The sequence below is a fragment of the Pelodiscus sinensis genome, chromosome 1, assembly GCF_052426305.1.
Source record: "Pelodiscus sinensis isolate ZL-2025 chromosome 1, ASM5242630v1, whole genome shotgun sequence".
NCBI lineage: Eukaryota > Metazoa > Chordata > Testudines > Trionychidae > Pelodiscus > Pelodiscus sinensis.
In genome coordinates, this window is record NC_143052.1 from 299,079,691 (window position 1) to 299,095,748 (window position 16,058).

At 45.3% G+C, this 16,058-nt stretch overlaps 1 protein-coding gene across 2 annotated transcripts in view; it reads left to right on the plus strand.

Moving 5' to 3' along the window:
* Positions 1-16,058, plus strand: part of TRPC4 (transient receptor potential cation channel subfamily C member 4) — a 237,796-nt gene that overhangs the window by 190,651 nt on the left and 31,087 nt on the right. The gene's annotated exons all lie outside the window — the stretch shown is intronic.

Sequence of the window (16,058 nt, forward strand, 5' to 3'; positions counted from 1 at the left end):
TTATATCAGATGACAATGGTTCATAGATGCCAATATGCTCAGTTGATAATTGTCAGAGTGAACCAGATCCCCCTGCACACACCTGACCTGCCATCTCCTTCTTGCATCACATCAGGTGTTCCTAAACCTTTTGCCTGCATGACCCCATTTTCACACTTACTGTTTCCTGTGACCCCAGACCACAACAAAGCAACATAGTGACCATGGAATCTAAGAATTTGCACATTAAATATATGTAATGCTCTCTAATTTGACACATGGACTTGCATATTGCAACACAGAGTCTTGAAGTCCAGGGATGTGATAGAAATTGCACATTGAATCTCATATGCAATAACAACAAGGGGTAGATACTATGACTTGACAGACAAAACAGTGCTGAATCCAGCTTCACCCAATTACCTGCTCATGAATGTCACTGGCAATTTCAAGATGCATCCATAGAGTGCAGGATATTCAGTCTTCACAGTGAACCAGAACTCTAGAAGAGAAAATTATGCGTGTCTTCCTCACAAGGATTGATCATAGGAAATTTTGATGAGCTATTTGATTTCAGCTGTTGGCATATCCATAGAATTAGACTTGCACCAAAAGTAGGTTTCACACCCAATCATATATTGTCATGTCCAAATTGGGGGGAAAGGATGCAAACTGTTCCTCCATCTGGCTGAGACGCTCAGCCATCACCTGTGTGGGAGGCGCAATAATTTTACTGACAGCCAGGAACTTGCAAAGCTGTAGGAAGGATTCCTAATTTGTCTTCAATGGATTTTTCTTCCAGAAATCAATTTTCTGCATGAATCCTATGATTCAATTGTTATGGGTTGGATCAAAGAGTTTCCTTTGGGGTTTAGCCACTGGATGACATTCAGGCCACTGACAGCCACCTTCCTGTCCTCTGGGGCACCTCACCACCCTGTTCTGCTGGGCCAGAAGCTCTGGTCTCCTCCACCAAAGGCACAAGAGTTTGGGTTCCTGACCCCCCGCAGACCAACACAGACACTGAACCAGCCCAGCTCTGGGAGGATTCAACTATAAGACCTTTGTCAACACCCAGGAACTCAACCCCTAAAGAGGACTAAAAGCCTAAATAAAACTGTTGTACTCTGTATAAAAGGTTGACAGAGAGAAAGCTTGTAAGTTCATCCTCTTTTTCAATGAAAGAGAGATATGCACAGTGGATGCTCCCTTCAGGGAACAATTATTTATACTGCACTTAATAATAATCAAAAGTGTTTTTATTGAGTATAAAATGTAGGTTTTAAGTGGTTGCAAGTGAAAATGGACAGAAAGTTATTAAGCCAAAATAATAGTAAACGCCCCCCTCCCAGCTAATTCTAACACTATTAAACTTGTTACATGCAAATTCTTACCCTAACTGTTGTTCTCATTATCTCTTTCACATGCTAAGCAGCCACCTAGCTTGAGCCCAGTCCTTTCCCCTGTTCAGTCTTAGGGTGTGTCTAGACTATGCGGGGGTTTCGAAAAAAGTGGCCTTTTTTTAAAAAAACTTCCCCTGCATCGAGACTGCGGCTGCATTCTTTTGAAAATAAATCGAAAGAACACAGCAGTTTTTTCAACTGCGGAAAACCTCATTTTACAAGGAAGAACGCCTTTTTTCGAAAGTGCTCTTTTGAAAAGAGGTGCTATGTAATACAAACTGTGCTTTTTCAAAAGAGAGCATGCAGACTGCCTGGGTGCTTTCTTTTGAAAAAGCATCTTGCTTTTTCAAAAGTACTGATTGTAGTCTAGATGCTCTTTTTCAAAAGAGGATCTTTCGAAAGAGGCTTGCAGTCTAGACGTAGCATTAGAAACACTAGTGTTAGGTGTTTACAGCAGGCTTCTTAGCCGGTAAGTCTGGCGTCTAGCCACTCCCAGACAGTTTTGCAACCAGCCAGGTCATCTTCTAATCCTCAGGAATTGAATGGATGGTGCACAGTCTCTCAAAGGTGATGAAATAGTTGTCGATGTTCGAAGATTTATCATAAACTGGGCAGAGTCAATCTCACTTGAGGATTTTTGATGTAGCTCCTGCTGCACTGGGTTTCTGACTCTCTTCCAGTTCATGCAACCTCTCTTCTTCCCTCTCCTCTGGAACAGCTTTTTGAGCTTCTTCTTTGACTTTTTAAAATTGTTTTAGCTCCAGGGCTCTCTCGTGAGCAGCTTTTTCCATGGCAGCTTTCCCTGCTATCTCTAGCCTCCATAATTCCATAAGCCTTCTATGCAACTTGGACCCTGTGAAGTGCCAATTTTTTGGGGGCCTCGCTCTCAGTCATTTTGCTGATTTTCCTGCTTCTATTTCCCTTACCCAAAATAAACAAACAGAAAATAAGAAACTGGTAACTACTTCATCTATTCTCCAGCCACCACACTTAAAATCATAACTAACATCCAGAACAACCAGCTGTGCACACCAGAACAACCTGTTGGATTATGCCACTGGGACAGGTTGGATCACAGAGGTCGTCTTTGGGGGCCAGGTGTTGCCAAAAGCTTTATAGCTGAGCTTGGTTCAGTGTCTGTGTTGCTCTTCTGCTTCTGGCCCAGCAGGACAGGATGGTGGGGTGCCCAAATGGGCATGAAAGTGGGCATCAGTGACTTGATCAGCACATCGGATGACAACTCCAAGGGGACCTATGTGATCCAATATGTCACATCAATCACTCAGCTGAAGAGTGTGGGTTGTTCTTTCCTTGCAGACCTGTATGAGTTCGTTCAGTTTCTCAAATGGATCCATGACATAGAGCTGGTTTATACTGCCACTTACATTGATGTAACTTATATATCCAAGGATTGCAGTTTCCCATGTGTATTTCACAAAAGCCAAGGCATGTGTATTAGGATCCTCAGTGCTTACATCAACTTGAAGAGCAAAAGCATCTGTGATTTTCAAACTCTCTGCCATGTGTTTTCCTGACCCACAGTTGTATGGCTTTGAGTTTGTCTCCATTTTCTCACACATTAGCTTCACCATATCAATCTCATGTGGCAAAATCAAAGTCTCACCAATTATGCCAAGCCCCTTGGCCTGCTGGACAATGAAGCAGATACTTTATGAGTCAAAGTGAGTCTACTTCAGTGGCATTGCCACAGGTAAGCCTAAGTGGACTGTGGCCCACCCTCTCTACATCCAAGCCTATCCCTGCCAGCCCACCCAGAGTGCCAACTGAGGAGCTGAATTGAAGCACCGGGACTTCCACCCGGTGAGCCAGCTGGGGAGTGGAGTTAGGGTCCTGAGGCTTCTCCATTCCACTGTGGCATTCTGGACCAGGAGCAGGGCCAGAACTTACCACCTATTTTTCCTGACCTGCTTCTCCCTACCCCGCATTTTAGGAATTTATTGTTAAGCAAATGAGGCCAGGACTTAAGACGGTCCTGGGTGGTGATACTAGGGCAGCAGAGAGAGAGAGTAACTTACAATGATTCTTTATGCTTGAGTGTGTCAGGGATACTCAGGGTGGCATAAAAAGATATTGGCCTTACCCTAAGATGCTTACAAATCACTGCCAGTTCTCCCTCAGCAAAGGCTAGCACAAGCTCCTACTAGTCCAAGCAGAGAAGATGTTCTGTTGAGTAGGCTGCTGCCCACAAATAAGGATCTTTTGGATTCAAGATTCCCACCTGGATGCTTGCACAGCCTGATGGTACAAATGGCCTTCACCTAGCCACCTCCATGTCCAGACATGCCACACAAACACCAGAGCCAAAAAGCCTCATTTTACAAAATGCATGCACCATACATGCAAGGTCATGCTGTGAAGAAGCTGCCATTTAGATCTACAAAATGGCAGCCTCCAAGTACAGCGTTTGTGGAGCAGGTTTGGCTATGTTCAGGGCAGATGACATCATCTTGTCGGCCAAATCTGATGCTTTGGCCCTGCAGCCATCTACTGATAGCATGGCCCCATTTGGAATTATAACCAATAGTTTGGGAAGCATTGCATCTCAACAGCCTAGGGAGAAGATAGGTTGCATAGTAAGCTGCTTGTGCTGATTTCATGCATTCCCACTCAGAGTCTCTCACATTCTCAGGAGAATTTTTATCTAAGCTCCTGTGGCCAGATTTGAGTCCCTGTGCTCACTCATGTAGAACAAAAGTATTTGAAAAGGCAGAGAAAAATCTGCCCTCTCTTATTCAGAAAGTTAATGAAATGTGCTTTAATATGCAGACCTTGTTTCACCTATAGTGACCAGGAACTATTTTGGTAATGCAAACCCTTCTAAAGCATTGTAGACATCCAATTTTTCCTTTTAGAGCAATATTAATTTGAAACCATAATAATTCCTTTAATCTCCTATACTGCTTTTCCTTTCTGTAATCAGATTCCAAGGTGACGGTGTCTAAAGTAATATGTATCAATTACCCTCCACATTAGTGTTATAATGCTATTCAGAATCAAAATGTACACATGGTAGTGCACAAAACATTGCCGTTAATTCTGCAATTATTTGTTTTGTTATGCCTGTGATTTTAAAGCTAACTACCTTCCTTGCTTTTTTTCACCTTTGGCAAAAGGATTAATTCAGAGTATATAAATAATACATCTGATGTAATGAACTGAAATAATGAATGGTTAATTGATTAACCAATCACATTTGTTTCAAAATCTTATTATATGATTATTTTCCATTTGTACAATACATGTGGACCTGGGATTACAAACTCTACCAATGTGTGATAATATGACCTGTGCTTTCATTTGCTAAATGTAGCATTACTGTTTTTGCTGAAATAATTACATAGTCATAATTCTTACATGTGGACCATCTATTGTGCATCACTCCAGTGGCACAATGCACATTTAACCAGTTTCCTTGTTTCAAAGGCATAGCACCTTCTGTGGAAGATGTTCCCAGAAAAAAATGAGTTAATTGCTGGAAGAAAAATTTCCTAGTTCGAACTACCTAGTTCGTGCCCCGTGTAGCTGCGCTGCACGGGGCTCGAACCAGCGGGGTTTTAAAAATGGCGGCTCCCCGCTTATGCAAATGAAGCCCGGGAAATTCAAATCCCGGGCTTCATTTGCAAGTGCGGTATGCCTACATTACCCTCCTAGTTCGAACTAGGAGGGTAGTGTAGACATACCCTCTCTCTCTCTTTCTCTTTCTCCTTTTCTCTGCCTCTGCTAATAAATGTTACAAGGTTATTAATGTAATGTGCTCAAATACATTTTAAGTTTATAAACACACGATTCATTTTAAGGGACATACCTGATTGGGGCTTATAAATACAATACATCTATTTATGCTGTTTGACAGAGGATTGTGTTTACAGTTTGAAACTACAGTATGTTTTGTACTGCTAAGTCAAGCACTACTTCTCTCACTGTGATGCATTACAACCAAAGATGCTTTTAATGTTTTATTAAATTGAAGCATAGCTTTTAGTACTAGTACTGTATCCTCATCCATTAACATGGAATGCTATGTAATTCTATCACTTTCGGGGCAGAGGTTCATATTTAATGTGTAGTCCTATCCTGAAAAGTGATTCTGTATATAAACTCCCTATTTATTGTCTCAGTCATTTCCATATCAAATCTACTCTGCTAATTAGTATAAGGATGGGGTTATCCCTCTAAATATCATTGGTTCAAGCCCTGGGGTGCTTAGTCTATCTATCATTTCCAACTGGTTTTGACTGATATTTGGCCAGTTCTGAAAATCAGACATTCACTCACACTGGAGTTTTAACTTTGCAGTAACAAAAAACATATTTTCTGTGCTTCAGTTTTTTTGTTCTTGTTAAAAGACTAGGCCAGTTATTTTCTCAGTTTTTTTCTATTGGTTCTCTGAAATGTAGCCAAATGACACATACATCCTAATAACAATAATCTGAATGTATATAATACCTTTCATCCAATGATTTCAAAGCATTTTACCAAGGTAGGAAAAATGTTTATCTCTTTATTTTAGGTGAGGAAACAGATATGTAGAGCCATATGTGACTTGATTAAGGTCAGATAGCTGATCAATAGCAGAGCTGTGACTGGAACCAGGTCCGCTTAGTCACATTTTTATAACAACTCGACCACACTGTCTCTCCTCAGGATCACAGGATAATTCTGCAATTTATGTTTTCTGCTCTAGAGGAACAAAAGTAATTATCTGGCTACTTTCCCAATGCTTGCAACTGGCTTGGATGTTAATCTTGTGTATGGTTTTATGTGAATAATCAGCAGGAACTGTTATTTCATATTCCTTTGGCACCATTAATATACATGATTAATTTGTTTTGAAGTTCTAGTCTGTGCATAGTTCTAATCTCTCCATATTTTGCTTTCTTCAGTTTTCCATAGGGGTGCAGGTATGCATTTCCCCTATATATGAAATAGTTATTAAATAGACAAGAAGATTTTACCCAGCATTGCTTGGGTTCTTAACTTAATTAATTATTGCTCGGGGGAGGGGGGCTGGGAATGAGGGGTTCAGAAAGCTGGCTGCCCTGGGGAGAGAGAACAACCCCAGCCCTCTCTCACCATAGCATCTTGACACCAGGTGATAAGTGCCTCTCCGTGGCTGCTGCAGTTCCAGCGGGCACAATCAGGAGAGAAGTGCATGTACCCTGGCTGGGGGAAGGTCCTGGTTTGTCTGCCTCCTCTGCTCTCCAGCCAGAGTGAGGAATGCAGGAAGCTGAGCTTTCCCCTTATTTTCCCCTTCACTCCCTGACAAAGAGGAACAGCCAGCAATGTTCCCAAATGAATCAGTGAGGGGAGCTTCAGCCTGCCCCCCTTGCCCTAGCTAAAGGGTTCCTGTGGGGAGGGAAGCTTGGGGCTGGATCAGTCCTGGGGTGGGGGAAGCCAGCCGCTTTCACCTGCCTGGTGAGTCTGTCTCTTTTCTACATGGTTTTATGAGATACAATTCCATTCCAGGCACATCCCATTTTCCCAGCACAACCAATCCCTGACCTTGCTTTAAGTTATGATAAGAGGAAGCTGCATACCAAATTTGGTGATACTAACTCATCTAGGAGGAGTTCTTGAACAAAACAGGCTACACTACAAGGTTTTTGCGCAAAAACTGTTGCTTTTGCTCAAAAACCTGTGGAGCGTCCACACATCAAATGAGCTCTTGCTCAATTAAATGGGCAGTTAAACAGCAGAACAGAGGGCTTTTTCCGCCATAGGTAAATCTCCTTTTCTGAGGCATAACTGCTTTTAGTGCTACAGCTATTGTGCAAGAAGGCAAGTGTTGATGCTCCAGAGCGGTTTCATGTGCAAGAAACCCCTATGGGAAAAAGCACAGGTGCTCTGATGGCCATTCTGTGAATGGTCATCAGAGATTTCTTGCGCAAGAGAACATAAGAACATAAGAACGGCAATACTGGGTCAGACCAAAGGTCCATCTTGCCCAGTAGCCTGTCTGCCAACAGTGGCCAGCACCAGGTGCCCCAGAGAGGGTGGACCGAAGACAATGATCAAGCGATTTGTCTCCTGCCATCCTTCTCCCGCCTCTGACAAACAGAGGCCAGGGACACCATTTCTGTCCCCTGGCTAATAGCCTTTTATGGACCTAACCTCCATGAAATTATCTAGCTTATCTTTAAACTCTATTATAGCCCTTGCCTTCACAGCCTCCTCTGGCAAGGAGTTCCATAGGTTGACTACACGCTATGTGAAGAACTTTCTTTTATTAGTTTTAAACCTGCTACCCATTAATTTCATTTGGTGTCCTCTAGTTCTTCTATTATGGGAACTAATAAATAACTCTTCTTATCCACCCTCTCCACACCATTCATGATTTTATATACCTCTATCATATCCCCCCTCAGCCTCCTCTTTTCTAAACTGAAAAGTCCCAGTCGCTTTAACCTCTCTTCATATGGGACCCGTTCCAAACCCCTAATCATTTTAGTTGCCCTTTTCTGAACCCTCTCCAAGGCCAAAATATCTTTTTGAGGTGAGGAGACCACATCTGCATACAGTATTCAAGATGTGGGTGTATCATAGTTTTATACAGGGGCAGTAAGATATTCTGAGTCTTATTTTCTATCCCTTTCTTAATAATTCCTAACATCCTATTTGCTTTTTTGACCGCCGCTGCACACTGTGTGGATGTTTTCAGGGAACTATCCACGATAACTCCAAGGTCTCTTTCCTGTTTTGTCATAGCCAAATTAGCCCCCATCATGCTGTACGTATAATTGGGTTATTTTTCCCGATGTGCATTACTTTACACTTATCCACACTAAATTTCATTAGCCATTTTGTTGCCCAGTCACTCAGTTTGGTGAGATCTTTTTGGAGTCCCTCACAGTCTGCTTCTGTCTTGACTATCCTAAACAGTTTTGTATCATCTGCAAACTTTGCCACCTCACTGCTTACCCCTTTCTCCAGATCATTTATGAATAAGTTGAAAAGGATTGGTACCAGGACTGACCCTTGGGGGACACCACTAGTTACCCCTCTCCATTCTGAAAATTTACTGTTTACTCCTACCCTTTGTTTCCTGTCTTTTAACCAGTTCTCAATCCAAGAAAGGATCTTCCCTCTTATCCCATGGCAATGTAATTTACACAAGAGCCTTTGGTGAGGGACCTTGTCAAAGTCTTTCTGAAAATCTAAGTATACTATATCTACTGGATCCCCCTTGTCTGCATGTTTGTTAACTTTCAAAGAACTCTAATAGATTAGTAACACATGATTTCTCTTTACAGAAACCATGCAGTGTGGACACTCTCTTGCACAAAAGCAGATTGATTTTGCGATGTACTTTGAGGTGTGGACGTGCTCTTGCGCAAGAAGTTTTTGTTAAAAAACTCTTGTGCAAAAGGCTTCTTGCGCAAGAAGCATATAGGGTAGACGTAGCCATTGACTCACAGACACACAAAGTCTCTCAAGTATATAGTAGAAGTAGATTATTATCTTTGCAACCTGTCAAAGTGATGTTTGGGGGATGGAAGTGGAGTGCAGAAATTATATTCATGCTAATAATACGAGCAATCCAAGAAATCAAATGTCATGCTTCGCCTAAGGTTGGCCAGTGGAAGATGATGGCCTGTCAGGAGTCCTCCACTGAGGGCCTGATTCAAAGTCCACTGAAGTCAGGCTCATCCACTGTTGCATTGCGGAATCAGAGCTCTGTGTTGCCCAGGTGACAGAATACATTTGTGTTTGTACCTTCTTCAAATCACTAAATAGAAGCCACTGCTGGAATTGGGATAGAACATTTAATGTATCAATAATTTTCTTCTGTACAGGAACTGTTACATTCCTATAGTCACTTCATATTACTCAATGTCTTATGACCTTATATTGACATACTATTAAACAGCCATTTCATATACTAAGTCAAAAAATGAACTAAAGTTAGGTAATTATACACATACTGGTTTTGAGGAAATTAATGAATGAGCAATTTACAGGAGGACAGTGGAGGTGGGAAGTTTGCATTAGGTTGGGTTGGGTTGGTCTCTTTGTGGTAAAGGTACTTTTCGCCTTGTTAAGTATATCCCTTTTCAGTCTCATTATTATTTGTCTTTATCTAAGAGACAGTTTCAATATAAAATTACTCTCAGTGGAGTAGCCATGTTAGTCTATATAGGTATGTCTACACTACAAAGTTAGTTCGAACTAACGGACGTTAGTTCGAACTAACTTTAATAGGCGCTACACTAGCGCTCCGCTAGTTCGAATTTAATTCGAACTAGCAGAGCGCTTAGTTTGAACTAAGAAAACCTCATTTTACGAGGATTAAGCCTAGTTCGAACTAGCTAGTTCGAATTAAGGGGTGTGTAGCCCCTTAATTCGAACTAGTGGGAGGCTAGCCCTCCCCAGGTTTCCCTAGTGGCCACTCTGGCCAACACCAGGGAAACTCGTCTGCCCCCCTCCCGGCCCCGGCCCACTTAAAGGGGCACGGGCTGGCTACGGTGCCCGTGCCAGGTGCAAGCCTGACAACACCCAGCCAGCAGACCCTGCACCTGGCATGGATCAAGCCGCCCACCCGATGCCCCCCAGCCCTCCCCCTCTTCCCGGGACCAGGATGGCGGCTCCCAGGAGCTTGCCCAGGACCACAAGAGGCGGGCACCCGCCTGGGCTAGTGCGGACATCGTGGACCTCGTCCACGACCTCCGCACTAGGCACAGGAAAGTGGCCGTCTAGGGCAGGAGAGCTGCCAGCCTGGCCACCCAGGAGCAGGTGTGCATGAAAATCAAGGTGGTCCACTGAGACCCCCGACCCTGAGACCAGAGCTTACAAAGGCCGTACTGGGTCAGACCAAAGGTCCATCTAGCCCAGTAGCCTGTCTGCCAACAGCAGCCAACCCTAGGGACCCTGGAGAGGATGGACCGAAGACAGTGACCAAGCCATTTGTCTCGTGCCATCCCTCTCCAGCCTTCCACAAACCTTGGGCAGGGACACCACTCCTACCCCCTGGCTAATACCACTCCATGAACCCAACCTCCATGACTTGATCTCACTTCCCTTTCAACTCTGTTCTAGTTGTAGCCTTCACAGCCTCCTGCAGCAAGGAGTTCCACAGGTTGACTCTTTGCTTTGTGAAGAACAACTTTCTGTTACTAGTTTGAAGCCTGCTACCCATTCCTTTCCTTTGGTGTCCTCTAGTCCTTCTATTATGGGAACTAATGAAGAACTTTTCTGGATGCACCCTCTCCACCCAACCCCTGCTTTTAGGGTACGTCTAGACTACAGGGTTTTTTCAACAGAAGTTTTTTCGACAGATACTGTCGACAAAGCTTCTGTCAACCAAGAGCGTCTAGACTACATCCAGTTCTGTCGACAAAGCAAGCCGCTTTGTCGACATAACAGTGTGGACGCAAAGGAGAGTGTAGCTGCAATAATGCCTTCTATCAACAGAACTCTGTCGATAAAAGGCATTATTCCTCGTAGAATGAGGTTTACATACATCGACAAAACTGCTGAGTTTTGTCGACGTTATGTCGACATAACTCAAAGGCAGTGTGGACGCAGGGATAGTTTTGTCAACAAAAGTCCACTTTTGTTGATAAAACTCTGTAGTCTAGACACACCCTTAGACACCTCTATCCTCTATCAAGAAAAGGGGCTAGGGAAGAGTAAGCGGAAGAAGGTGAGGGAGGAATGGGGCACGAGCCCCCGATGGGGAGGACTGGTCTGGCTCTGCGGGCTTCTGGGGGTGGAAGCTCTCCTGCAGCCCCCCAATTACCCCCTCTCCCCAGATGGCAGCCTGCGGCAAGTGCAGCCGGGCTGATGGCTGAGTGGTGTGATGTGCCCAGTGTGGGTACTCCGGGCACTCCAAGCCAGGAGTGGTTTGCAAGCGGGGCACCCCTGAGAACTATCTGTCCGGGGTGGGGGTCAGGTCCCTTTAAGCGCAGCCCTCGGCTAGCCTGAGACAGCATCTCCATGCTCTAAGTCCTCCTCTTATGCCCTGCCGGCACTGCATCCGGCCATCCTTAAGCCCGGTTCAGGGTCCACTTAATGTGGACTTGCTAATTCGAACTAGTTTTAAGTTCTAGACGCGTTAGTTCGAATTAGCTTAGTTCGAATTAACTAATTCGAACTAAGTTAGTTCGAATTAGCGCTGTAGTGTAGACGTACCCTATCTGCAAAAACTACAAGGAGTCTTGTGACACTGTAAAGACTAATGTTAGGAAAGACTACCAATAAAATGACTGTAGACACTAAGTATACAGTTACAGTGCACATACAGAAATATGTTCACTCCTAGATTTGCAGAGATTCCTACACTACAGCGCTAATTCGAACTAACTTAGTTTGAATTAGTTAATTCGAACTAAGCTAATTCGAACTAACGCGTCTAGAACTAAAAACTAGTTCGAATTAGCGTTTTACTAATTCGAACTAGCATGTCCACATAAAGTGGACCCTGAACCGGGGTTAAGGATGGCCGGAAGCAGTGCCGGCAGGGCATCAGAGGAGGACTTAGAGTGTGGAGATGCTGTCTCAGGCTAGCCGAGGGCTGCGCTTAAAGGGACCCGACCCCCACCCCGGACAGACAGTTCTCAGGGGTGCCCGCTTGCAAACCAGTCCTGGCTTGGAGTGCCCGGAGTGCCCACACTGGGCACATCACAGCACTTGGCCATCAGACCGGCTGCACTTGCTGCAGGCTGCCATCTGGGGAGAGGGGGCAATTCGGGGGCTGCAGGGGAGCTTCCACCCCTAGAAGCCCGCAGAGCCAGCCCAGTTCTCCCCATCGGGGGCTCGTACCCCATCCACTTACCCTTCCCTAGCCCCTTTTCTTGATGTACAAAATAAAGGACAATTGTGTTCAAAAATGGAATCTGTCTTTATTGAACAAAACTGGGGGAGACTGGGAAAAGGAGGTGGGAGAGGGGAAGAGAGAGGGTGGGAGAAGGGAGGGCAACTACAATGATCAGGGGTTGGGAACAGGTCCCATATGAAGAGAGGCTAAAGAGACTGGGACTTTTCAGCTTAGAAAAGAGGAGACCGAGGGGGGACAGGATAGAGGTCTATAAAAGCAGGAGTTGGGTGGACAGGGTGCATCCAGAAAAGTTCTTCATTAGTTCCCATAAAGAAGGATTAGAGGACACCAAAGGAAAGGAATGGGTAGCAGGCTTCAAAGTAGTAACAGAAAGTTGTTCTTCACAAAGCAAAGAGTCAACCTGTGGAACTCCTTGCTGCAGGAGGCTGTGAAGGCTACAACTAGAACAGAGTTTAAAGGGACGTGAGATCAAGTCATAGAGGTTGGGTCCATGGAGTGGTATTAGCCAGGGGGTAGGAGTGGTGTCCCTGCCCAAGGTTTGTGGAAGGCTGGAGAGGGATGGCACGAGACAAATGGCTTGGTCACTGTCTTCGGTCCATCTCCTCGAAGGTCCCTAGGGTTGGCCGCTGTCGGCAGACAGGCTACTGGGCTAGATGGACCTTTGGTCTGACCCAGGACGGCCATTGTAAGCTCAGGGCTCAGGGTCGGGGGTCTCAGTGGACCCCCTTGATTTTCATGCATACCTGCTCCTGGGTGGCCAGGCTGGCAGCTCTCCTGCCCTAGATGGCCACTTTCCTGTCTAGTGCGGAGATCGTGGACGAAGTCCACGATGTCCGCACTAGCCCAGGTGGGTGCCCGCCTCTTGCGGTCCCGGGCAAGCTCCCGGGAGCCGCCATCCTGGTCCTGGGAAGAGGGGGATGGCTGGGGGGCATTGGGTGGCTGGCTCGAGCCGTGCCAGGTTCAGGGTCTGCTGGCTGGGTGCTGGCAGGCTTGCACCTGCGACGGGCACCGTAGCCAGCCCGTGCCCCTTTAAGGGGTCCGGGGCCGGGAGGGGGGCATAGAGTTTCCCTGGTGTTGGCCAGAGTTGGCCGGGAGGGGGGCATAGAGTTTCCCTGGTGTTGGCCTAGCTAGTTCGAACTAGGCTTAGTCCTCGTAAAATGAGGTTTTCCTAGTTCGAACTAAGCGCTCCGCTAGTTCGATTCAAATTCGAATTAGCGGAGCGCTAGTGTAGCGCCTATGAAAGTTAGTTCGAACTAACGTCTGTTAGTTCGAACTAACTTTGTAGTGTAGACATACCCCCTGTGAATAGGGAGAGATAGGTGTCTCAGAGTGGGATCAGCTCCTCTCCTCAACTAGCCAATGGGATATGCTGAGGAGAGAGATGTATCATAAACCCGCTGACCCTCTCTCCAAAAGTTTGGTACCTAAGTCCAGGCTGGACTTTTATTACAATCAGCTTACAATCGGTATCTTTCCCCTCTTGGGCCGTGTCCAGACTCAGGGGTTTTTTTGGGAAAAGTAGCCTTTTCCCGAAAAAACTTCCCCTGCGTCCAGACTCAAGCCGAGTTCTTTCGAAATTATTTCGAAAGAACGCGGCTTTTCTTTCGATGGCGGTAAACCTCGTTTCACGAGGAAGAACGCCTTCTTTCGGAAGTTCCTCTTTCGAAAGAAGGCGTTCTTCAATGTAAAGAGGCCGTCTTCGAAAGAGAGCATCCAGACTCGCTGGGTGCTCTCTTTCGAAAAAGCGGATTTTTCTTTCGAAAGATCCGCCTGCAGTCTAGACGCGATCTTTCGAAAGAGCCTCTTTCGAAAGAAGCCTGCAGTCTAGACATAGCCTTGGTGTGGACACCTACATAGTTTTTGCAAGAAGTTTGAGGGAGGGAAGAGGAGGACCTCTGTCCTAAGTTTTAGTGGTTAAGGTACACATCCTGGATGTGGGGAGGCCCCTGGTTCTCCACTCCCACAGAGATTTGACTGGTTCTGCCACCTCAGGTGTGAGCCCTCACTCCTGGGCTGAGGTAGGGCTTTCTCTGTAGAGGCTGTTCCACTACTTCTTTTAATTTTAAAAGCCATTTTCATAAAGACAGTTACATTGACTGTTTTGTGGGAGACTTTTCTCCCCCCCACTACATTCAGAAACTAAGAATAATTCCTTGCGAAAAAAAATTATTTAACTAACAAATTGAAGGAACTAATTTGGTGTGAGCCTATAGGTCATTTTCACATGAGGATCAAAATGGAGTTTTCCTCACACACAAATTCAGTGCATTGTCCACTTTGCTCATAGGGTACAACCTTATATCATGAATGCAGATGTAGATGTGGGTAGAAAAGGCATTGGACAATGAAAATTGGATCTTCCACCTTTCAAGTGAGTGCCCTCAGCATGAGGCTACAGAATTATTCTCATGCTTGCTCGTTCTTTCCCTCTCTCTGACCCAATGACTCTTGCATTATTTATCCACATGGAAAGACTTCAACAAGAAAGATGGAGGGAGTCCCATCACAAGCTCTACGGGTATGTCTACATAGCGGGGTAGTGTAGACATACCCTCCCATAGTTCAGTGGTTAGGCCACACAGCTGAGAGATATACTTCAGTTCTCCCCCCTTTGCCCTGCCAGTTGCAGTGGGAACTTGAACTGGTCAGCTCCCACACACCAAGCTTTTTACACTGAGGTAAAAGTTCTGAGTGAGGTCCTGTTTCTCCCACCAGTGGGCTGTGTCTACATTGGCACCCCTTTCCGGAAAAGGGATGCTAATGAGACCAGTCGGAATTGCAAATGCCACGGGGGATTTAAATATCCCCCGCGGCATTTGCATGAACATGGCTGCTGCTTTTTTCTGGCTCGGGGTTTTGCCGGAGAAAAGCGCCAGTCTAGACAGGATCTTGCAGAAAATAAGCCCTACTTTCAAGTAGGAATAAGGGATCTTGCGGAAAAGGGCTTATTTTCCACAAGATCCCGTCTAGACTGGCGCTTTTCTCCGGCAAAACCCCGAGCCAGAAAAAAGCAGCAGCCATGTTCATGCAAATGCCGCGGGGGATATTTAAATCCCCCGTGGCATTTGCAATTCCGACTGGTCTCATTAGCATCCCTTTTCCGGAAAGGGGTGCCAATGTAGACACAGCACAGGTGTTATGTGTGATCTCACCTACTGGATCAGACCCCTGTGGGCAAGCTCTGAGCATGCTTACCAATCAGGCCTCTCAGTTCCAATGTCTGTCTTCCCCTGGTTCATGCATTGTTTTGGGAACTAAGAAGTCCAGACGCCTGGCAGGCGGTAGCATTGTACATGTGCAGAGGCAGAAGCACAAATGCTTAGGGAGTTTTTACTGGAAAAATGTAGATACCAATGACTACAGTATTTGGGAAGAGCAGTACAGAGGTTTTATGAACCCCAGGCTACGTCTAGACTACAATATTGTATCAGAAAAAGATATGCAAATTGCGGAGCACAATATGTGTACCTTTTTCCAATAGTTTTTCGGAAGAGGCTTTTCCAAAATTTGGCCCGTCTACACTGGGCCAAATTTTGGAAAACCCTCCTCTTTTGGAAGAGCCCTTCTTCCTCGTGGAATGAGGAAGACAGGGATTCTGAAAGAGTGCGTCTGCTCTTCCACACAATAAAAAGAGTGGAAGAGTAGACGCGTTCCCTGGATGCAGGAGAGTTTTTCTGGGTTACCAGTGGTATCCTGGAAAAACCCTGTAGTCTAGACGTAGCCCCATTGGTCTTATTCTGGCATTTTGGTTCCTAATGTGATAGTTAGGTCTTTTTGTGAATTTAGCCCTATGTCTTCTGCTATGTTTTGAACAGCACTGAGCATATTACAGATACTCAATAGGTAATCAATACAATCATAGAATAGTATTTAGAAAGGCT